Source organism: Leptodactylus fuscus, chromosome 2 (assembly GCF_031893055.1).
Source record: "Leptodactylus fuscus isolate aLepFus1 chromosome 2, aLepFus1.hap2, whole genome shotgun sequence".
Lineage (NCBI taxonomy): Eukaryota > Metazoa > Chordata > Amphibia > Anura > Leptodactylidae > Leptodactylus > Leptodactylus fuscus.
The window spans coordinates 113,032,441-113,055,677 of record NC_134266.1 but is presented as its reverse complement, the minus strand read 5'-3'; positions in this window follow the sequence as shown (position 1 = coordinate 113,055,677).

Sequence of the window (23,237 nt, the reverse complement as noted above, 5' to 3'; positions counted from 1 at the left end):
ATTTGCAAAAATGTTTAATTATCTACAAATGTAGATATGAATATGTACATGGGCATACCCCTTTCAAAGACCAGGCGTCAATTTTCAAATCTGACATGTGTCACTTCTCCTGAACTCGACAATACCCCATATGTGGTCATAATCTGCAGTATGAGTACATGGTTGGCTTTGAATGTGATAATGTGACACACGTATCACATTGAAAGCAATAGGTAAAAAAGCCTCCCATTGATTTCAATGGGGAGCGCGTGTATGCCGGCACCCATTCAAGTCAATGGGATCTGTTTTTTACACCGCTCACTCTAAACGAGTTTTAGTGTGACCCAGGAGTATAGATAGTAAGAAAGTCGCACGTTGGAGGCACCTACACAGTGGCACGGCTAACTCCAGCCATATTTATTGTGCCTCATGATGTAGGTGATGTGAGGGTGAAGCCAAAACAAACCCTTTTATTGTGTTACTGTATATAATAAGACACATGTAGAGTCAGTAGCAGTTGCAAATTAATGGTAATACAGATGTGGAATAAGTTTGATAGAGTGTACAGGCTCTTTAGATGATTATTCATAAAGTACTGGGTCTAAATTAATATGGTTTAGAACAGGGGTGCTCACACTTTTTCAGTGTGTGAGCTACTTTTTAGCTGACCAAGGCAAAAGATCTACTAGGGCGGGCCGGGGCAGGCTTATGGGCGTAGCCAGGTCTGTGGGCGAGACCAGGTATGTCTATGGGCGGGGCCGGGCATGTGGGCGGGGCGGATCGCGAGAGCAAGACAGCAGCGTTATGTGGCCGCCCAGGGATCTCCAGTGTCTGTTTGATCACAGCGCAGGCTGAGAGTTATCGCTGGACACTGGCAGTGTCCGGAGATGATTCTCAGACTGCACTGTGAACAAGCAGACACCCGGGATCCCTGCATCCTGCGATCGACCCATACGTCCTTTGCGATCTACCAGTAGATCGCGATCGACATATTGGGCACCCCTGGTTTAGAATATTAATGGCCACATGCTATGGTATTAGTCTACCTCACTTCAACACAAAGAGGTATGTGTTACATTATAGGCTCAACTTGTTGCCACTACGAGGTATATAGACCTTGTTGGCAATTGTCAGATCAAGACAGGTATGGATAAGATTAAGGAACTATTGGAAAATTAGTTAGAAGAACATAATGTTAAGTATAGTTGGTGGGGGAATACCTTTTCTATTTCTAACCTTGAATTGGTTTAAGGGCCTAAGTGAGTGGTTTATGGGAATATTGCAAACCTTATTCCAGATTGTGCTGTTGTGTTTATAACACTGCAGTACCCATAACCATTGCTATCAAGAATATACTGTAGGGAGAGGGTAAATGGCCCAAATCAATATTTGCACCAGGGTCCACAAGACTTTAGTTATGTGACTGCCAACCACTTAGGTGCAGTGGCTGCTGTTGACCAAGGCAAGTAGGTGTTTGAACACCTTGAGCCAAGTTATAGCTGGGGGTGCTGCAGGAGCGAAGTCCTTCCCGACTGCTCAGTACATGTATGGAGGATGTGGAGAAGGGTATAATTACATAAATTGGGACAATGTCCTGAAAAACTAAAGTAAACTAAATGGGACATTGTCAAAAACCTCACCAACAGGACCAGTGAATATTTCTGTATATAACTTTTTGGAAAAAAAGGAGTTAGTAATAGTAAAAAATGATGTGGCTAAACTAAAATGATGAGGGATGCAATGAGTGATAAAAAAACAAACAACATTTAAAGGGATCCTATCATTGGATACCCTTTTTTTCTGACTAAAACATAGGAATAGCCTTAAAAAAAGGCTATTCTTTTCCTATCTTTAGATGTCTTCTCCAGGCCTCTGTTTGGTAGAAATCCGGATTTTCTCACACAGTAAGCTGGTGTAAGCGGCCATTTTCTTGTGGCCGTGGGCATGAGCAGTCAGCTCTGCCCGAGGCCTGATGGCAGAGCCAACTGCACAGGTAGCCTGCAATAGAAAGCTAAATTTTTGCAATACATTAGCCTTGTAATGCATTGCATTAGTGATCAGACCCCCTTGGGTTCAAGACCTATAGGGGACTAATAGATGCAAAAAAAGAAAAAGTAAAAAAAAATAAAAAATATTAAAAATTCAAATCATACCCCTTTCCCTAGAACACATATAAAAGTACTTAAATACTGTAAAACACCTACACATTAAGTATCCCTGTGTCTGAAAACGCCCGCTCTACAAATCTATAAAAATATTTTTCCCGTAAGTGCCAAACTCACGTTTTTTCACTGTTTTGCCTCTGATAAAAATATGAATAAAAAGTGATCAAATCAATAGTAATTCCCCAAAATTATATAACTAAAAAGTACACCTGGTCCTGCAAAAAAAGAAGCCCTATACCTCCCCGTTCACAGAAGTATAAAAAAGTTATGGGAGTCGGAATATGGCGACTTTTATAAAAAAAAAAAAAAAAAAAAAAAAAAAAAATTTTGGCAGTTTTGGATTTTTGTTAATGTGGTAAAATGTAAACAAAACCATATAAATTTGGTATCCTCGGAATCATACCAAAACATAGACTATAGGTGACATGTAATTTTGGCTGCACAGTGAACGCCTTAAAAATGAAGCCCATAAGAAAGTCGCACAAATGCACTTTATATTCAAATACACCCTATTCTGAATTTTTTTCAGCTTCCCAGTATATTGTACAGGGTATTTATTAGTACTGTCATGCAGAACAAATTTCCTGCAAACATTAAGACCTGATATGGCTCTCAGAGCGTAAAAATAAAAAGTTATGGGCTTTGTAAGGGGGGAAGTCAAAAACGAAAACTTACAAAGTGTACTGCATCACAAAGAGTACAAAAAAGACAATCACTGCAGTGTAGGTACCCCAAGAAATCAAGAGAGTATATCACAGACCGCCATGACAGCTATAGATCACTTATGATAAGATGGTTCCATCTTACCCAATCAGTTGTTACGCATATGACCAAAAACAGGTCCAATTAGTCAACCTAACAGTCCCTCTGATTTCCCTAGGGCACTGTCCCCATGAACCCCAAATGTCTCCTGCCCGAACAAGAGTACATCATTGTTCCAAGTGAAGCAGGATGTTTTTTTTTTTTTATGAATCTAGGCTGTTCTGACCTAGCTGTTATGAGGTATTGAGAGCAGTGGTTATTTGAGTGCTTGCACACATGGCAAACAAACTGAAAAAGCCCAGGCATACTACCAGTAGAGAGGATTGTTTGATATGTTGACGATGAGCAGCTCCCACTGTTCGGACCCAACCAGTTAGGGACAGGACACAAATTTTGCAGCAAAGTGGTTTATTTAAAGAGGACCTTTCATCAAATCGGGCACATGCAGTTTTATATACTGCTGGAAAGCTGACAGTGCGCTGAATTCAGCGCTGTCGGCTTTCCTGATCCATGCCCGGTGTAAAGCGCTATCGGTCCCGGGACCGTAGCGCTTTAGTGTCAGAAGGGCGTTTCTGACTGTTAGCCAGGAACGTCCTTCTGCCTCGCGGCGCCTATCGCACTGTACTGTGGAGCGGGGAGGAATGCCCCCTCCCTCTGCTCACACAGATCGTCCATAGACGAGTATTATAAGGATGGCGCCCACGTACGCTAACATTGTTATGTCTGTCCTGGAGGAGGACTTTGTCTATGTGTCCCACCACTTCACACATGTGCTTGGGTGGTGGCGATACATAGACGACGTCTTCCTCCTTTGGACTGGTACAGTATTACAACTTGATGCATTTCATCAATATCTGAATACTATTGATCCAGACATTAAATTTACAGTGACATATGCAAGAGATCAGTTACAATTTTTGGATGTGTTAATTGGCTATGATAATGGGAGTTTCTCTACCCGTATCTTTCAGAAACCTACAGATAGGAATAATTTATTGAGATCTGAAAGTGGTCACCCACGATCAATGGTCAGGAGCCTTCCCCTGTCACAATTCTTACGTGTGAAGAGGATTGATAGTCAGGTTGAACAACTGCAGGGTGATTTGGATAACATGGCAGTTAAATTCAAAAATAGAGGATATCCCATTGGTGTTATTTCTAGAAACAGATGTAGGGCTGAGCAATACAGTAGGGAACAATTACTAAGGGGATCTACACGACACTCTGAAAACAATAGGATTCCATTTGTTTCTACTTTTAATTGCATGAGCAATCAGATTTCAGATATTGTACGCAAACATTGGGGAGTCTTGCGCATGTGTGCAGTCAATTTGCCAGAATTTCGTGCCCCTCCACTTTTTTCTTATAGGCGAGCTAGAAATCTGAAAGACCAATTGGTCTGTTCAGATGTAGGCAGTTTTAAGAGCAGCAGACAAACCACTTTAACAGGAGTAGTTAGGAAGGGTTGCTACCCTTGCTGTGGGTGTGTGAACTGTTCCCTTATGATTAAGGGGAATCATTTTATACACAATGGAGTAGAGTATAAGATTAAGCATTATTTGACTTGTGATTCAGATCATGTTATATATATGCTTTCCTGCCCATGCGGGTTGGTATATATAGGCGAAACGACTCTCGATGCAAAGACTAGATTGAATCAACATCGATATACTATTCGGAAACGAAAACAAGACCTGCCAGTTTCCAAACATTTCTCAGATCTTAAACATTCTGAATCTCAACTTAGATTTAGGATCATTGACTGTGTTCCCCCTCTCAGGAGAGGAGGTGATAGAGAAAAGATACTCAAAAGAAAAGAGATGGAGTGGATCTTCAGATTAAATACTTTAAAACCTTTTGGATTAAATGTTGGTTATAAGTTGTCCACATTAATTTAGATGGTTCGGTTGCCCTGTGACTTTATGTATTCTCTTTGGTCTCTATCTTCCTTTTTGTAATTAGTGATTTGTTTATTAATTTTTTCTTTTTTTTTCTTTTTCTAGAATTGTATTTTTTGCACTTGGAGACACATACACCTTCTACTCACTCACTTTTAAATTTATGAAGAGGATTTTGGAGGACGTACATCCAACTACGCTAACATGGACGTTTTTGCTGTTTTTTTTTATAGCTGTTTATACTAATAAAAAACTTTTTGTCTTTTTATATGCTTCCCATGGCTTTGAATATAGATTTACTTGTTTTGCTTCAATATTGATTTGTTTATTTATATGTATACATATAAATATATATTTATTTAATTTTTATTTTTTATTTATTTATTTCTTATTTTTTCTTCATTATTCTATAGCAAATATTCATGGTCTATTTAATTTTCTTGACTGTCCTAATTGGGTTATGGGTCCCAAAGATTGTGGGCTGATATGCATGCGATCTATGGCAGTTTGTATGTGTGTTTGGCCAGGGGGATGGAGGGTGTCCCCTATTGGTATACCCTCGGTAAGACGAAACGGCCTGAAGAATGAGCATCTCGCTTCTTTTTCCGGGAGCCGGCAAAAAAACCCAGCCGTCTTTTTGGTCAGGATTTTGAGGCGAATATGGCCACAAAATCCTGAACAAAATACTCTGTGTGAAACTACCCTCAATCTACAGGGATACATGGGGTGTCTTTTTCTTCGAGACCAGGTCTACTTTTTAGTTATATCATTTTGGGAAATGTCTCTCGTTTTAATCACTTTTTCTTAAAATTTGTATCAGAGGTGAAATAGTGAAAAACCCGTCCCCTACCTCTTTCACTAATCTTTTTTTTTCCTATCATTGTTATACCTCCCCTATATCTGCCTTTCCCATTCTGAACCTTTATTTTTATAGATTTTTCAATAACATTATATAAACAAGGTATAAAAAAGCAAAAACTCCCCAATTGTGATCTAATTATACATCTATGACTTTCTAAGGGAGCCTTCACACGGAGTAAACGCTCCGCCCATTCAAAACGTAAACTTGTTCAGAATGAGTGGCGATAAAACAGATCCCATTGATTTCTATGGGTGCCGGAATATGCGCATGTCACATTGAAAGCAATAGGTAAAAAAGCCTCCCATTGATTTCAATGGGTAGCGCACGAATGCCGGCACCCATTGAAATCAATGGAAGGCTTTTTAACCCATTGATTTCAATGTGTAGCACGCGTGAACCAGCACACATTGAAGTGAATGGGATCTGTTTTGAACACTCAGACTCTGACACGTGTGTACGTGTCTGAATGCGTGTCGCGTTACTCCATGGGAACGGAGCCTAAGAAGCATGCTTCTTAGAATTACTTGAGCGTACTGCACCTATGCCGTGCACTCATTCATGATGAAAGCACAGTGGAGAAGATTCATTTCCAAAGAAGGTGGCATACCTGAGATGAGGAGGAGGAGCAATGCAGACCATGACGATGCAGTGCCTGGTTGCAGGCATTAATGCCCCCGATGCCTCAGCCAAAACTGACCAAGGTGCCATTTTGCCGGGCACTGTTTTCCTATTTATATCTTGGAAAACAGATTTGCATATTTTTCCCATAATCCCCCAGTGGAGCGAAAAAGGCTTGTAAGTCTCCATACGCCTGTAAAGGTGCACACTCCCTAAGGAGTGTTATTATCCCCTGATCCTGGTCTATAGTCTCTCACTCTGCCAAACTAGTATCCCTATGCTGTGCTGAAGAGATCCAACAGATCAAAACAGTGCTGTCCACAGCTGGGACTCTGTTCCTTTTGGAATAGAAATACTAGTTTGGCTAAATCTCGTATCATAGCATTCAGGCTTGTTGAAAAAGTTGTGCATGATGTTTAAGGGGGCTGCCCCTAGAGGGCAGCAAGCAGAGGCACTGTTTTCCTATTTACATCTTGGAAAACAGATTTGCATATTTCTCTACACAGGACAGTGAGTAATGTTTCTAAAGCACTATGGAGATTGTTTGAGCTATACAAGTAAAAGAAATAAATTCAGGGGCTCTGCAAAAGTGGCAATCAAACCTTCTAAATCTGTGCTCCAAAAACCAAATCATGACCATTTGCTTCTGCATCCTGCTGTGTACCCAGTAGTTTGCACCCACAAGCTATGGCCCCACGTAACGAGCCATATCGAGATTTTTCCTGCAACGTTGTCCACAGAGATTTCCTCTGCAAACTTTTGGCTTCTGTTATACCCATATGGAAACTATTTCCATAGGTAAAATTGATATGTTTTTCTTATGGTTTCTGAAATCGTAGAAATTAGTCAGAATCCCATCCACTTTTCAGGTACAGTTATATGCAGTGTTTTTTGCTATGTCATTTCCATCGTAGCCAAAACTCTGTGTATTTGAAACATGGGGCCCTGGTCTTAAGTGGGTTATCCCATGTATAACAATGTTGTATATCTGGCCATAAACTTCTGTTCGGGAAAAGTTGAGCATACAAAAGGGAAATAGTGCTATATGACTTTTAGGCTAAGGCCCCAAAGGACGATCCATAGCACTAAAGCACCATGGGAAAAACTGCATCAGGAACGAATCACGATTCTTCCTGCAGCAATCTAAACAGAAAGTTCGGGGTTTCCCTCCGCTGACTTTCTGTTACAATTATGTCTACAGGACAGCTGCTGGCATTTCCGTAGATATAGTTGACAGGCTGCGTCTTCCAAAACTGCCGGTTTTGGAAATCTCAGCGTGTCTGCACTGCGGTTTTAACTGCAAAGTGGGCATGGGATTCAAATGAATCCCATCCACTTTGCCTGTACTGTATAATGCCACGATTTTTCCTACAGTGTTCCCACCACGGGCAAATCACGGAATTTCCGGTCCATGGGGCCTCTGCCTTAAAGTGCAGATTGTCTGGCTTTTGGATGTCATGTCATATTTGCAGAGCCCCTGAGACAGGGACACTTTAACCATAGGGCCAATGCTGCACTTGCACTGGGCCCTATGGTAGCAGAGGCCCCCTTTGGACAGCGGAGAGTTCTACATTTGCTGTCCAGGACAGTGTGTCCAAGCTACTCAACTCATTGGCGTCCATTGGACACTGATGAGTTCAAGCCAGTGATGAAGTAGGGAGATGTCTGCTGCCTGCTTCTTTGTTCCATGTGTCCTGGGAGCAGGAGGAGTGATGTAGTGACATCACTTACATCATGTGTGTTACTCCTTAAAGACTCCAGGACCAGAAGAGAGGAGAGAACGGGGGAACAGGTAAAGGTGAGTATTAAGATTTGTTTTTTTTTCTTTAATATATACACAGTGTGTGCGTGGGGGGGAAATGTGTGGAAGCAATCTGTGGGTTGCTGGAGACATGATACTGTGGGGGCAACCTGGGGTGAGCACATGATATGGGGTGTGGTCTGGGCATGACAATATGGGGACAACCTGGGGGATGGAGGAACATGACACTGTGGGGGCAGCCTGACAGAGGCATGTCAGTGTGGGGGGAAATTATACTGTGAGGGCAACCTGAGGTGAGGAAATGATATGGGGGGAATCTGGCCAGGACACTATGGGTGCAACGTGGGGGGACATTATACGATGGGGGCAACCTGGGGTGAGGATATGATACTGTGAGGGCAACCTGGGGCTGAGGACATGATATGGAGAGGGGTCTTGGCATGACACTGTGGGGGCAACCTGTGTGGTGGGGGGACATGATACTTTTGGGCCAACCTGGGGTAAGGACATAATACTGTGGGGGCAACCTGCAGGAGCCATGTCAGTGTGGGGGGACGTGATACTGTGGGTGCAACCAGGAGTGAGGACATAATACTGTGGGGGCAACCTGCAGGAGCCATTTCAGTGTGGGGGGACATGATACTGTGGGGGCAACCTGAGGGGGGCATGTCAGTGTAGGGGGATATGACACAGTGGGGGTAAGCTGAGGAGGGCATATCAGTGTAGTGGGACATGATACGGTGAGAACAACCTGAGGAGAGCATGTCAGTGTAGGGGGACATGATATGTGGGGGAAACCTGTGGGGGGCAAGACATGGTGAGGGCAACTTGGGGGGAGTATTATGGTGGGGGCAGCCTGGGGGGTGGGGGAGACATGAATCTATGGAGGGAAACCTGAAAGAGGACATAAGGGGAATATTGTATGGAACCACTAGGGATCCATTATACTCTGTGAGAGCCTCTAAGGAGCGTTATACTATGTGGGGGCCAATGAACGAGCGATATAATTTGTGCAGGTTAGGTATTTCTAAGTGGTAGTGATAGTGGGACCACTTATGAAATCTTTGTCTGAACCCAGACTCTGACTCTGAGGAAGGAGGAGATCCGAAACGTGTCGGTCTGACACATCATTTCCATGTTATGTATGCCATTGAGGTTTTTATTATGAAGACTTAGCCAATAAAGGAGAAGAATTTTCTATCATCATTCCACCGTGGTTTTGCTGGATCTTTCTTTTATTGAGGATTTTCTATCACTAGGATAGGCTATGACTCGTTAGTGGGCGGAGCCACACGGGACTGTGTGCTTCCTGCAAGCTGCCGGCTATGGGGTATGCTGGATGATAAAGAGAGAAGAGACAGCATGTGTGAGCAAGAGGGGGGAACTAGGGGCAGATGTAGGGGGGCAGTTAAGCTGAAACTGAATGCACATGGAGGGGGGACATTAAACTAGGGGGCAGATGGAGGAGGATATTAAACCATGGGGAGTAGCTGGAGGGGGAAACGTCTGCCTCTAGTTGCCCCCAGTTAAATGTCCCCCTCCAGCTGCCCCAGTTTAATGTCCCCTCTAGTTTCTGCTAGTTTATACTGGGGCACCAGGAGAGGGACTTAATACTGTGGGACATTTGGAGGAAAACGTTATAATGTGGGGGTGTATAATGTTAGGGTGACTGTAGGAGGATTTTACTTTGTGGGGCACATGGAAAAATGATTGAGAATGGGCAGAGTCAGCAGAGAAGTGGGTGGAGCTAAATTTGCCACGACGCGCATGGCCCTCTAGAACCATTACAATTTCTCATGTGGCCCCATGGGAAAATTAATTGCCCACCCCTGGTCTACACCATAGTGGAGTTTGGAGTGTGACTGTTGAGATGGCACTCATGCAATATGGGCAGAAGTTAGGGTTGAATATTTAGAGCAAGCTCAGGGTGCTAGAGTAAGGCCCCAATCTTATAGCAGACATCAAAAAGAACTCAGCACTCCCATAAAGCAATGCAGTCAGGTATTTTATTTGTAGGAGAAAATCCACAGACAAAATTACAAGTGACATTTCAGCCCTCTGGACCTTCAGCAGACACAGTGACAGGATATTACATACTTCATCACAATATACAAAATGCATCATACTAAAAATATCACAATATACAAAATAATAAGCAATGCATCTGTGTATACAGTGTATTACCGGAAACAGAATGTGAATGAATCAGTAACGTTCAGACTTTATGGCAAGTAGACCCATTATGATGACCAAGTAGATGTAAGAGGTAAGTATCATCGTGAGGAGGTAGGTCCCTTCTGGCTATGTGGATAAAAGCTGAAAGAGTATCACAATCTGTTTAGAGTAGTAGAGTACAGTTAAGGAAACATGCATAAGAATCATGTGGTTACATTCACTATACAAACATGCATAAAATATTGTCATAGTGGCATGACTATGATGGCATGACAGCTACAGTAACCTGGTCATAGGTAATAGTATACGACAGAAAAAGTAGAATTGGAAAACAAGGGAAAAAAAAAAGAAAGAAAAGAAAACAACAACAGTGTTACGTCCCAAATAAAGGGGCATGGTGTAAAGTAGGTATGGAGGAGAGTTGGTCTTACCACATGCTGTGTAAGGTCTGGGAAGTTTGGTGCTAAGAAGAGTGGTGTAGTCCTGTGTAGTCATATGTTGAATAGACATGTGCCAGGAGACTGAATAGTGTGATAGGCCCTATTTGATCGCTTAGTAATTCATAGTAAATCTGGAGGACTAGAGCGCCCCCACCTACTAAATTCCCAACCACCTGCTGTCTAAAAAAAAAGTGGTTAGTGAGATGCATAGGGAGATGCACCACAACGGACCAAAAATGCACCTCTGGTCACATCCAGGCACATAGTGTGACATATACATGTAATCCTTTTCCCAGTAAAAATGCTCACCCATAAACAAGAACGGCTACTTATTCAGACACCAGAATCCGGCGTATGGCTGCTAACCAGGGTATTAGTCTAGCAAGTCTCCACACGTTTTTGCTCTAGTGTAGCATGTCTCCACATTCAAAAAACTCATAGTAAAGGGAACTGACGAGCAATTTCAGCAATGATGTTGCGAAACGGAGTCTCTCGATGCTGCAGTCTCCACCAGTATTCAGCCAAATGTCCTGGCAACAAATTCGGCGAAGTACCACGCATCTTCCGCAGAATTTACGTTTTGACATGACCCCAATATGCCTCGATTCTCTGGGTGTTGACAGCGGTGAAAGGGTTTACAAAATTTTGTTGATGATTTACAGTACGATGAGTGTACTGAAAACCAGGCCAATTTGGAATATTTGCATAAGCTGGCCACTCGTTCGACCAAATTTCTGATCCAGGAGCGATGTGACGGTGAATAATGGCCCGAAGCGTCGGCTCATTTCGGCGTAGGACGTGAAACATCCTCAATTCTTGCACTCCATCCGATTGCTTCCAAGCAATGCCAAAGATCCAAGGCCCAGCAATTTTATTTCTGTAATTCTGACGCGCTAGTGGCACAAAATTACCATGTAACAAACGACCTCTATTGTACTTTCTACGACCACGCATCAAACTTTCATCAACTTGGTTTATTTCACCTGGGCCACCCATTGGTTGAGCTTCATTGAGAGCTTGCAGGCAAATCTCACGGAGGTAGTTCCGCCAGTCAACAAAGGTATAGTTTTGCGTAATCAGATTGCGCATCAAATTCTTGCTCTGGATCAGCGAGAGGTTTTGAGCCCAAAGAAATATGATGGCTAGCGCTTCCTTGATAGGGACTTTCGTGTGTGATTTCGAATCAGCAGCAATTGTGGCAAAAGATGAGCATAACTGATCCGCCTGATTAGCTCCACAAATTTTGCCACCAACTATCGCATTTTTTGCTGCTCAAAATTTCTGACACTTTGAGCACCGAAAACCATCATATGCTTTTCCTCGATTTCCATAGGCCTTTTTTGCTGCCGAGACCACACCAGTGCAGCCTTGGGTTCCCAGCAGACAATGTTGTTGTTGTTGCTGTTGATTAAGCTGTTGCTCCCACAGAAGTAATGGATTTTGCTTGGCAAATTCAATAGCCAGATCTTCAGTCGACGTTAGCTCACAGAATTCGTAAATATTTGCCAAAGCCATGTATCATGTTGTTACTAAGCCTGATATTTATACCTACTCTGCACTTTCGTGATGTGGAGAATGACAAGGGACCCCCAGAACAGGCTTGCTTGGGGGACACATGGCGGCATGGTACCCCAAAATGTGTGGTAAATTAATAAAATATACTTTTTCTCCTCAGGTTCACTCAGGGAAGTAAAGATAGTGTAAGCTTTGCACTGTAATTCAAATTTCCCGCCTTTTTTCACTTACCTCAGCTGATGTGTAGTTCAGGGTCAAAGGTCATTACTAGGCAGATTTCACTGGTTCTTCTGTAAAATGTGGAGACATACTGCACTACGGTACACATTATGTGGAGACGCGTCTAATCATTTCTAATGTGGAGACATGCTACACTAATACCGCTAACCAGGACTGTCGTGGAGTCAGAATTAGAGAAAAAAGACTAACAAGCTGTGCATGTGCGTGTCCATCACATGGGAATGGACTGTATATCATATGGCCGTGGACTGTATATCACATGACCATGGACTGATTTTATCCACTAGTAAGGCTACATTCACATCAATGCCAGAGTTTCCATTGGAGACTCTCTTGTATTATTCACCTGAAAATCACCAGAGGAAAATGTCCTGCATGATGGATTTTTTCGTCCGCCGGTTTCAGTTTATTTAATGGAGTCCATTGGACTCTGTATGTTATCACTATTTTGGCAGTCCGCCTCTCCCTTGTTCTGATCCTCTAGTGTGAACCTCAGCTAAGCAGAATGCAAGTGGAGATCTAGAGAGCTATAAGGAATCGATACAAAAGGTATATTGGAACATTACATAGAAATAAACACAACAAAGACAATAACTTGTTTCTCAATACCTGTCCGAAACCGCAGCGGAATGCTAATGCTCTGCTTACGTAATCTGCCATGGGTAGGAAGATGAAAAGCAGATGAGTAACTTGAATGTCTTTGGCCCCAATGCAAAATTTGAAATGGAGCCCCTACCTACCTAGTGCCATTTAGTATGGTGGTATATTGATTGTGGCAGAGGGACCTTAGGGTCCCAATCAGGGTCCAGGACCCCATAGCGACTGCTACGTCTGCACCCCCTATAGCTGTGCCCCTTGAAGAGGAATCTGAGAAAGATGTTCAAATTCCTCTTCATTTTCCAAGGTATGAATGGGAACTCACATGCTTTTAATCAGAAGAGTTTTTGGATATGTTTAAAAATGCATCACCCTGCACCCCAGGCATACACACTAAGTCACTGACCTACCTCACATGCTAGTCAGATAATAAATGGGAGGACATCAGCCCTGCAAACATCAGAAAGACCGTATAACAATGGTGAGAAATTCTTCCTTCTGCCACTCACATATTGACTGTTGTTGTATTTAAATAAAAGAAGAAAAATAATAAAAAAATTATATATAACGTAGTAAAAGGACATTTAGGTGCAACAACATTAAGCTCATTTCTTAGGCTAGGTTCACATCCAATAGACACCCCACAGCAGTAACCACTGAAAATCGTCCGAGTGACAAGTCCTGCATGGAGGACTTCTCTACTGGTTTAAGTATCCGGAAGCCATTTTAGTCCATGGGGTCTGCGGGTAACCGCTTCATCATTTGTGTCCCCTGGTGGACCAGAATGACGGAGACCTGTGCACAGATGTGACCCTAGCCTCATTATACACAGTACATAGCACACACATTCTATCTATAGGTACATGTTGAATACATATATACACCTCCATTACATATATGTTACATATAGACAGATATTAAACACTTCTATACACTTCCAGTCCATACATTGATGGGTCTGTTGGAGCAGCTCAGAAGACTATAGGACAGTTATATTGGATATCATACAACACACAGCACAGACAGGACTACACAGCAGCTCCTCTCTCTCTCCCTGCTGGCTGAGCTCTGCAGCCTGATGGTCTGTGAACTCCGCGAGGTGAGGAGCTGCGGAGGTCACGTCACTAGACACGTGACTGCCTGCTTACGCGATGGAACGTCACAATGGAGCCCAGGTTACCCTGAGCCAACGGAAACTGCGGGTGCCAGTAAGTCCAACGGTCCCAGGAGGAGAAGACACAGAGGAGAAGCGGAGCGCCCGGCAGCCGAATAGCTGAAGGAGGAGCCTCAGCTGGGAGGAGGAGCTACAGCTAGAAGTACAGCGCCCAATAGAGGAGGAGCTACAGCTACAAGGGGAGCGGGCAGGAGCAGATAGGAGAAGCCACAGCCGTTAGAAAATACTCCCATTACAGGTATACAAAGGGTCAATTTAGGCAGCAGCTCCACCTAGTGGCAATAGGAGGCAATTGTAATTTTGCTGTGGTACATTTATAAAAACTGTTGGAAGGAACCTTTATGTTCACACTAGCGCCCGGAGTCCATTCTGTGGTTTCCGTCTTCTGCATGCAGAAGACGGAAAGTTGTCAGACCGGGTCCGGCTGTGTGCGCCAGTGAGCGTTTTATGCTCTCCGCCGCGAAACCGGATCATCAACGCCAACAATGTGCTCATTATATGAAATCCCAGCGAGCTGCTGAGATGCCGTAACAATCACAGGCACAGTGCAAGAAACAAGTTCAGCGGCAGGTCAGCTTGAGAGCTGCCAAAACGCCAGAGCATGCGCATCAACGCCAACAACAGGCTCATTACATGCGACTCAGCGAGCTGCTGAGATACTGGAACAATCACAGGCACAGTGCGAGGCAGAAGCTAGTAGATATATCTATGGATTTGTTTGTATGGTGTGCTGCTTCTGTATTTTTTTTCTATTATATATCTATCTATATATATCTATATCCATATCTATCTTTCTATCTATATACATATCTATAAATATATATCCATATCTGTATTTATCTATTTATCTATATATATTCATATCTATATCTATCTATATTCATATCTATCCATATCTACATCTCTATCTATCTATCTATCTATCTATCTATCTATCTATCTATCTATCTCCACATCTCTATCTATCTCAATATCTATCTATAACAATCTATATCTATAACCATCCATCTATATATATCCATATCTATAACTATATCTATCTATATCCATATCTATCTATCAATATCTATCTATCTATCTATCTATCTATCTATCTATCTATCTATCAATATCCATATCTATCTTTATATCCATATTTTATATCTAACATGAAGGTTTCATTGATCTATATATCTATATCCATATCTATCTATATATAACCTTATCTATAACTATCTATCTATCTATCTATCTATCTATCTATCTATCTATATATAACCTTATCTATAACTATCTATCTATCTATCTATCTATCTATCTATCTATCTATCTATCCATATTTATAGCGAACATGAAGGTTCCTTTGGTCAACAGTTTTTATAAATGTATCCGCAGCAAAATGACAATTGCCTCCTATTGCCACAAGGTGGAGCTGCTGCCTAAATTGACCCTTTGTATTTTCTACCGGCTCTGGCTTCTCCTATCTGCTCCTGCCCGCTCACCTTCTAGCTGTAGCTCCTCCTCCCAGCTGAGGCTCCTCCTTCAGCTATTCGGCTCCGCTTCTCCTCTGTGGCTTCTCCTCCTGGGACCGTTGGACTTACTGGCACCCGCAGTTTCCGTTGGCTCAGGGTAACCTGGGCTCCGTTGTGACGTTCCTTCGCGTAAGCAGGCAGTCACGTGTCTAGTGACGTGACCGCCGCAGCTCCTCACCTCGCGGAGTTCACAGACCATCAGGCTGCAGAGCTCAGCCAGCAGGGAGAGAGAGAGGAGCTGCTGTGTAGTCCTGTCTGTGCTGTGTGTTGTATGATATCCAATATAACTGTCCTATAGTCTTCTGAGCTGCCCCAACAGACCCATCAATGAATGGACTGGAAGTGTATAGAAGTGTTTAATATCTGTCTATATGTAACATATGTAATGGAGGTGTATATATGCATGTAACATGTAACTATAGGTAGAATGTGTGTGCTATGTACTGTGTATAATGAGGCTAGGGTTACATCTGTGCACGGGTCTCCGTCGTTCTGGTCTGCCAGGGGACACAAATGATGAAGCGGTTACCCGCAGATCCCATGGACTAAAATGGCTTCCAGATACTTAAACCAGTAGAGAGTAAAGTCCATGCAGGACTTGTCACTCCGACAATCTTCAGTGGTTTCTGCTGTGGAGTGTCTATCGGATGTGAACCTAGCCTAAGAAATGAGCTTAATGTTGTTGCACCTAAATGTCCTTTTACTACCTTCAAAAAAAAAAGTAAAAAATATATATATATATATTTATTATTTTTTTTAATTTAAATACAACGGTCAATAGTTCAGTGGTAGAAGGACGAATTTACTGATACTTTTAATGTTTAATAATATACATGAGGATATTAGGCTATGTGTAGCCTCCAAATGTAAGCCGATCATACTGCAAGACTTCTTCCCAAACATATGCATCTACAGGCCCATGGGTAAATCGCACAAGTGGCACATTGATGACATTAGTGTGTCACATGTACCCTCCAGGACCCATTCATTTCATGTAGTGAAAGCGTAGCACAAAAAAACAGAAATAGGATCTGTCCTACCCGGCCCTCTTGATAACACAAAGGAATAAATAATGGGTCAGCATACTAGCCAATAAAACACAGCTACACACTGACAAGGAACATGTTCTTTGCCTGACATATTCATAAATACAGTATACGCTGGGTTCACACCTGCGTTCATGTCTCCGTTCTATGGTTTCCGTCTTCTGTATGGCAGAAGACTTCCCCCACCACAGGCACTTTTCTTCCCCCCTTTTCTTCCCCCCCAAAGCTCCTGCTTTAAACGCCTATGTATTCAGCTCATCGGCGGTAGGATGTACTTTCAGGGACTTCAGGGGCCCGATCGGGATGATCATCCCAAAATGGGCCCCTGTACCATTCCCTGCGAGTGTGTGAGAATTAGCAGGCGCGGGGCTTCTCCTCCCTGCACTGTGCACTGCCGGCATGTAGCAGGACGTGTGCTGCCCCTCCCCCACACAGATCGGAGAGTGCAGGGGGAAGTCTGCCGGCTACTGCAATGAAGCAGAGCTTTCACCACAGGCCAGACAGGACAAAGCTGCACAGGAGCCTCCTCCATATCCAGTGCACCAGGCCAAATGTAAGTACATTTTTTGGGTAAAAATATGTATATTTAATGTTTGTATATTTGTGTAAAGTGTCTGATATACTGTGTGAGCCCTGTATGCTTGTAGATAGGTGTGTGTGTGTGTATATATGTATGTATATTTAATGTGTGTATATTTGTGTAAAGTGTCTGATATACTGTGTGAGTCCTGTAAGTTTGTAGATAGGTGTGTGTGTGTATATGTGTATGTATATTGTATATGAATATGTGTAAATATATGTTATATGTATTAGGCCTGGTTCACACCTGCGTTCAGTATTCCTTTTTGGGAAGTCCACTTGGGGTTCCCCCGAACAGAAACCTATACGCATTAAAAAGCAGTGAGCAATGAAACCACACGGACCCCATAGACTATAATGGGGTCTTTGTGTTTTCTGTGCAGTGTTCACATGAATCACGTGGAGAGAAAAGGAGCACTTTTCTCACCACACGATTCATGCGGACACTGCACAGAAAACACATGGACGCCATTATAGTCTATGGGGTCCGTGTGGTTACCGAATGCAGATGTGAACCAGGCCTAAGTATATCCAGCATATGAGTGTGTTTCTGTTTTCTTTTGTACATGTCTACCATTATGCATACTAGAATTGTATTTTATAGTGTGAGGTTCAGTATACTGAGATGTTACAGGGGTTATCCAGGAATTACAGTTCTCTGCAAGGGAAAGGTCACAAATAAGAAAAAAAGCAAAACCCATACTCGCCTGTCCCCGGTGTCTCCCACCTCCGTCTGGTCCAGTGGCTCCCGGAGCGTTGTTCTGGCAGATGTCATCGCCACACGTGACTGCTGAGGCCAATCAGCGGCCTAAGGAAAGGACACGTGACATCACAGGTGACATATGTGAGTGATATCGCGGTTTCTTTCCTTAGGCTGCTGAGGCAGATGATTGACTTCATCAGTTACGTGTGGCGAGGACTGAAAAAACTCTGGGGCACCGCTGGAGCGGACAGGGGTAGGAGAATCAGGGACAGGTGAGTGTGGGTTTTATTTTTTTTCCTTCACCGGCCTCCTTGTAGAAACCTGTAATTCCTGGGCAAACCCTTCAAGGATTAGGCCCTACTGAGCAAAACACAGCTAACACTGGATTCACACCAGCGTCTGGTCTCCGTTCTGAGGTTTCCGTCTTCTGCATGCAGAAGATGGAAACCTGTCGGACCAAGTCTGGCCGTGAGCGCCAGTGAGCGTTTTATGTTCTCTGCAGCAAAACCGTTTTAAACCGGACACAAAGTCTTGCATGTCCAACTCTGTGTCCGGTTAAAAAAAACAAAAACGTTTTGCCGCAGGGAGCACAAAACGCTCACGGACGCACACTTCATTTGAACGGGTTTGAAAAATGCCTGCAGGTTTCCATCTCCATGGCATGACACTGGGGCAGAGACGGGGGGGGAGAAATGAAACTGTGGGCAGATAAAGGGGGAGAATGGCATGAAACTGGGGACAGAGATAGAGGGGGGGGACATGAAACTAGGCGTAGATGAAGGGTGTATATGAAAATGGGGGGGAGATATAATTTACGGGTGACTGTAGGAGGATTATGCTGTGTGGAATCACATGAAAATTGAATGAGAATGGGTGGAGTCAACATAAAAGTGGGCGGGGCCTAATTTGCTGCGGCGCGCTGCGCGCGCCGCACATTTTATTCCCTCTTTCTAGTCTCCAGCAGTTGGGAAGTACGGGTTAGAAGTGCAAGACCCCCAGTAAGTAGGGCCCCGCCAAAGTCAATTGCCCAGGGCCCTGCAAACCCTGGATCGGCCACTGCTGCCTCGCGAAAGCACACCTTGAAACCTGTCTATAAGGTTTCATTCAGATCACAATTTTTACATTTAACAGATGCAAAAGAATTTATGTAGAGATTAGAGATGAGCGAGCACTGTTCGGATCAGCCGATCCGAACAGCACGCTCTCATAGAAACGAATGGACGTAGCCAGCACGCTGGGGGTTAAGCGGCCGCTGTCAAAGCGGAAGTACCAGGTGCATCCATTCATTTCTATGGAGCGTGCTGTTCGGATCGGCTGATCCAAACAGTACTCTCTCATCTCTAGTAGAGATCTTTTTATTAAAAAAATTATATATAGAATTTTTTTTAAACAGACTGTGGAGTCAGTAGAAATTAACCAACTCCAATTAAAATAAATAGGATTAAACATTTACCATTTCCAGCATAAGAATCCGTTTTGAAGAGCAGCCCTATACATACCCACCTGTCTGTTACATCCATATGGAACATTACCAGCGATAATAACATTAACAAACACAAGCTGCACTTGGGATAGGGACTAACCTGAGTGAATAAGAAATGTGTACAGCCCAGCCATAAGGCATAAACTATGGACAGCGTGTAAAGCAATACAGCCACTGGCGATACAGCCAATCGACATCCATTACAAAGTTATTGAACATTTAGACACTCAAGAAATTGCTAAAAATGTGAGAAGTAAATACTACTGCAAGAACGCCATCAAATAAATATATGGAACATACACTTAGGATAACTTTACGCAGTCAAAAATAAAGAGGAATTTGAGCCATCATTAATTGTTACTCGTGGTTGATTAAGACCTACGTGAATGAGCCTAATGTACCGACTGTCTCTAGCCATAGAAATTTTTTCAGCATCCCCCTCCAATTTCAGAATACATTGGGAGGCAGAATCAGGGAGAAATCTGACACTAAATTTGGGGTGAAATCTGTCTCAAAATCAGCAGTAGACTTATGATACAGTCCTATGAAAAAGTTTGGGCACCCCTATTAATCTTAATCATTTTTTGTTCTAAATATTTTGGTGTTTGCAACAGCCATTTCAGTTTGATATATCTAATAACTGATGGACACAGTAATATTTCAGGATTGAAATGAGGTTTATTGTACTAACAGAAAATGTGCAATATGCATTAAACCAAAATTTGACCGGTGCAAAAGTATGGGCACCCTTATCATTTTATTGATTTGAATTCCCCTAACTACTTTTTACTGACTTACTGAAGCACAAAATTGGTTTTGTAACCTCAGTGAGCTTTGAACTTCATAGCCAGATGTATCCAATCATAAGAAAAGGTATTTAAGGTGGCCAATTGCAAGTTGATCTCCTATTTGAATCTCCTCTGAAGAGTGGCATCATGGGCTACTCAAAACAACTCTCAAATGATCTGAAAACAAAGATTGTTCAACATAGTTGTTCAGGGGAAGGATACAAAAAGTTGTCTCAGAGATTTAACCTGTCAGTTTCCACTGTGAGGAACATAGTAAGGAAATGGAAGACCACAGGGACAGTTCTTGTTAAGCCCAGAAGTGGCAGGCCAAGAAAAATATCAGAAAGGCAGAGAAGAAGAATGGTGAGAACAGTCAAGGACAATCCACAGACACCTCCAAAGAGCTGCAGCATCATCTTGCTGCAGATGGTGTCACTGTGCATCGGTCAACTATACAGCGCACTTTGCACAAATAGAAGCTGTATGGGAGAGTGATGAGAAAGAAGCCGTTTCTGCACGTACGCCACAAATAGAGTTGCCTGAGGTATGAAAAAGCACATTTGGACAAGGCAGCTTCATTTTGGAAACAAAAATTGAGTTGTTTGGTTATAAAAAAAAAAGGCGTTATGCATGGCGTCCAAAAAGAAACAGCATTCCAAGAAAAACACATGCTACCCACTGGAAAATTTGGTGGAGGTTCCATCATGCTTTGGGGCTGTGTGGCCAATGCCGGCATCGGGAATCTTGTTAAAGTTGAGAGTCGCATGGATTCCACTCAGTATCAGCAGATTCTTGAGAATAATGTTCAAGAATCAGTGACGAAGTTGAAGTTACGCCGGGGATGGATATTTCAGCAAGACAATGATCCAAAACACCGCTCCAAATCCTCAGGCATTCATGCAGAGGAACAATTACAATGTTCTGGAATGGCCATCCCAGTCCCCAGACCTGAATATCATTGAACATCTGTGGGATGATTTGAAGCGGGCTGTCCATGCTCGGCGACTTAACTTAACTGAACTTGAATTGTTTGTCCAAAATACCTTTATCCAGGATCCAGGAACTGATTAAAAGCTACAGGAAGCGACTAGAGGCTGTTATCTTTGCAAAAGGAGGATCTACTAAATATTAATGTCACTTTTCTGTTGAGGTGCCCATACTTTTGATTCTCCCAATCACAGAAATACCCCACATGTGAATGTAACTGATGTCTGTACACACGGCAGTACATAGAAGGGAAGGAGCAACACTGGACGTTTGCAAAGCAGATTTTGATAGAATAGTTTTCAGGTGCCATGTCTCATTTGCAGAGCTCCTAAAGTATCAATACAAAGGAAATCCCCAAAAAGGTACCCCATTTTGGAAACTACACCCCTTCCAGAATTTACCAAGGGGTATAGTGATTATTTTGACCCCACAGCATTTTCACAGATTTTATTAACATTGGGATGAAAAATGACTAGAATGTTACTTTATTCCAAAGTTTTCATTTTCACAAGGTGCTAAAGGAGAAAAAGCCCCCCACAGTCGGTTAAACAATTGCTCATGAACATGACAGCACCCCACATGTGGTCGTAATCTGCTGTATGGGTACATGATGGGGCTGAGAATGGAAAGAGCGCTATTTGGCTTTTTGGCAGGATCGACCAGGTACTGGAGACACCTAGCAGCCTGGGGTCACTGGCCAGACCCAGGCTGCAGAAGATGAATATGGGCAACCCCTCATCTCGACACACCGAGGGGGGCATTTGGCATGGTGGAACCCCTTGGTTCTCAGCTCCAATGGGAGGTTAAAGGAGCAGGGTGTTAGCTATCAGTTACAGCTAACACCCGCTCCTGATACTGCCCGCGGGTGATCCGCAGCTACTATCAGGGAAAGTTTGCTACTACAACCTTTCCCTGAGATGTGGCCATTATATAATCAAGACCTGAACCTGATCATGACTTTGTGAAAACCAGCAGCTAGTAGCGCTGTGTTCACGTAGTTCCTGACCCTTGGAGAGACCTCATCCCCAATTTAGCATTGTCAGTTTATAATCGTCAGCGCTGCACAAAGTCCAGCAAGAGCCGACATTTATCTACAGTGAGTCACTTACTGTATCATGTTGAAGAAGGCATCAGCTAAATGTGTGCGTTACTATTCAATGTTTTGTTTATTTTCCCTTTTCACGTCTACTTTTCATTAATATATGCCTCCTACGGGCCGATTGCAGCCCAGTCTGTGGAGAAAAATGTTGGAGGAGTCACGAGGAATGTTGGAAGATAAGGGTCTCTTGGAGACGGCTCAAGCCCACCTCCGAGTGGCACGAGCACTGCAAATTGAAGGATTTGAAGAAGTTACAGGAGAGATGGGGGGTGAATGGATTTATGGCTATGTAAAGAATGTCATGGAGTCTGAGATGGTTGTTTCCAAGAATCCTGCGCCACCGCCCTACCAAGATGGCGCTGAGAGCGAGCTGAGGGCGTGGACATGTTTTAACTGTGGTATGCAGAACCCTGACTGGCGTGACGTCTGTTCTGACTGTGGAACGCACAGACCACAGCTCGAGGGAAAGGAATCAAAGGCCCCCCTTCTTCCTCCTTCTCCACCACCTCCTCCTTCCTCTCCACTACCTCCTCCTCCTGGTGACGTGCCACACACTCAGCCCACCGCCCCTCTATATCCAGTGCTTACTCCTTCCGGTGCTTACTACCAGGGCCCTGCTTCCACCCCGGCCTCTGGTGAACCGCATGGTGACACGCAAGGCCTCAAGCCTACTACTGGCATTTTTCCAGTAGTACCTAATATGATGGACTGTTTTGGCACTCCGGAAGCATTAGCTGTGCTCCAGGCTAGAAGACAGGTGGTTGACCCTGAAGCCCAATCCACCAGTGACAGATCTGAGTGGGCTGACCCGGACGATGATACTTTGCCTCTTCCACCCAAACCTCTTCAAGAGC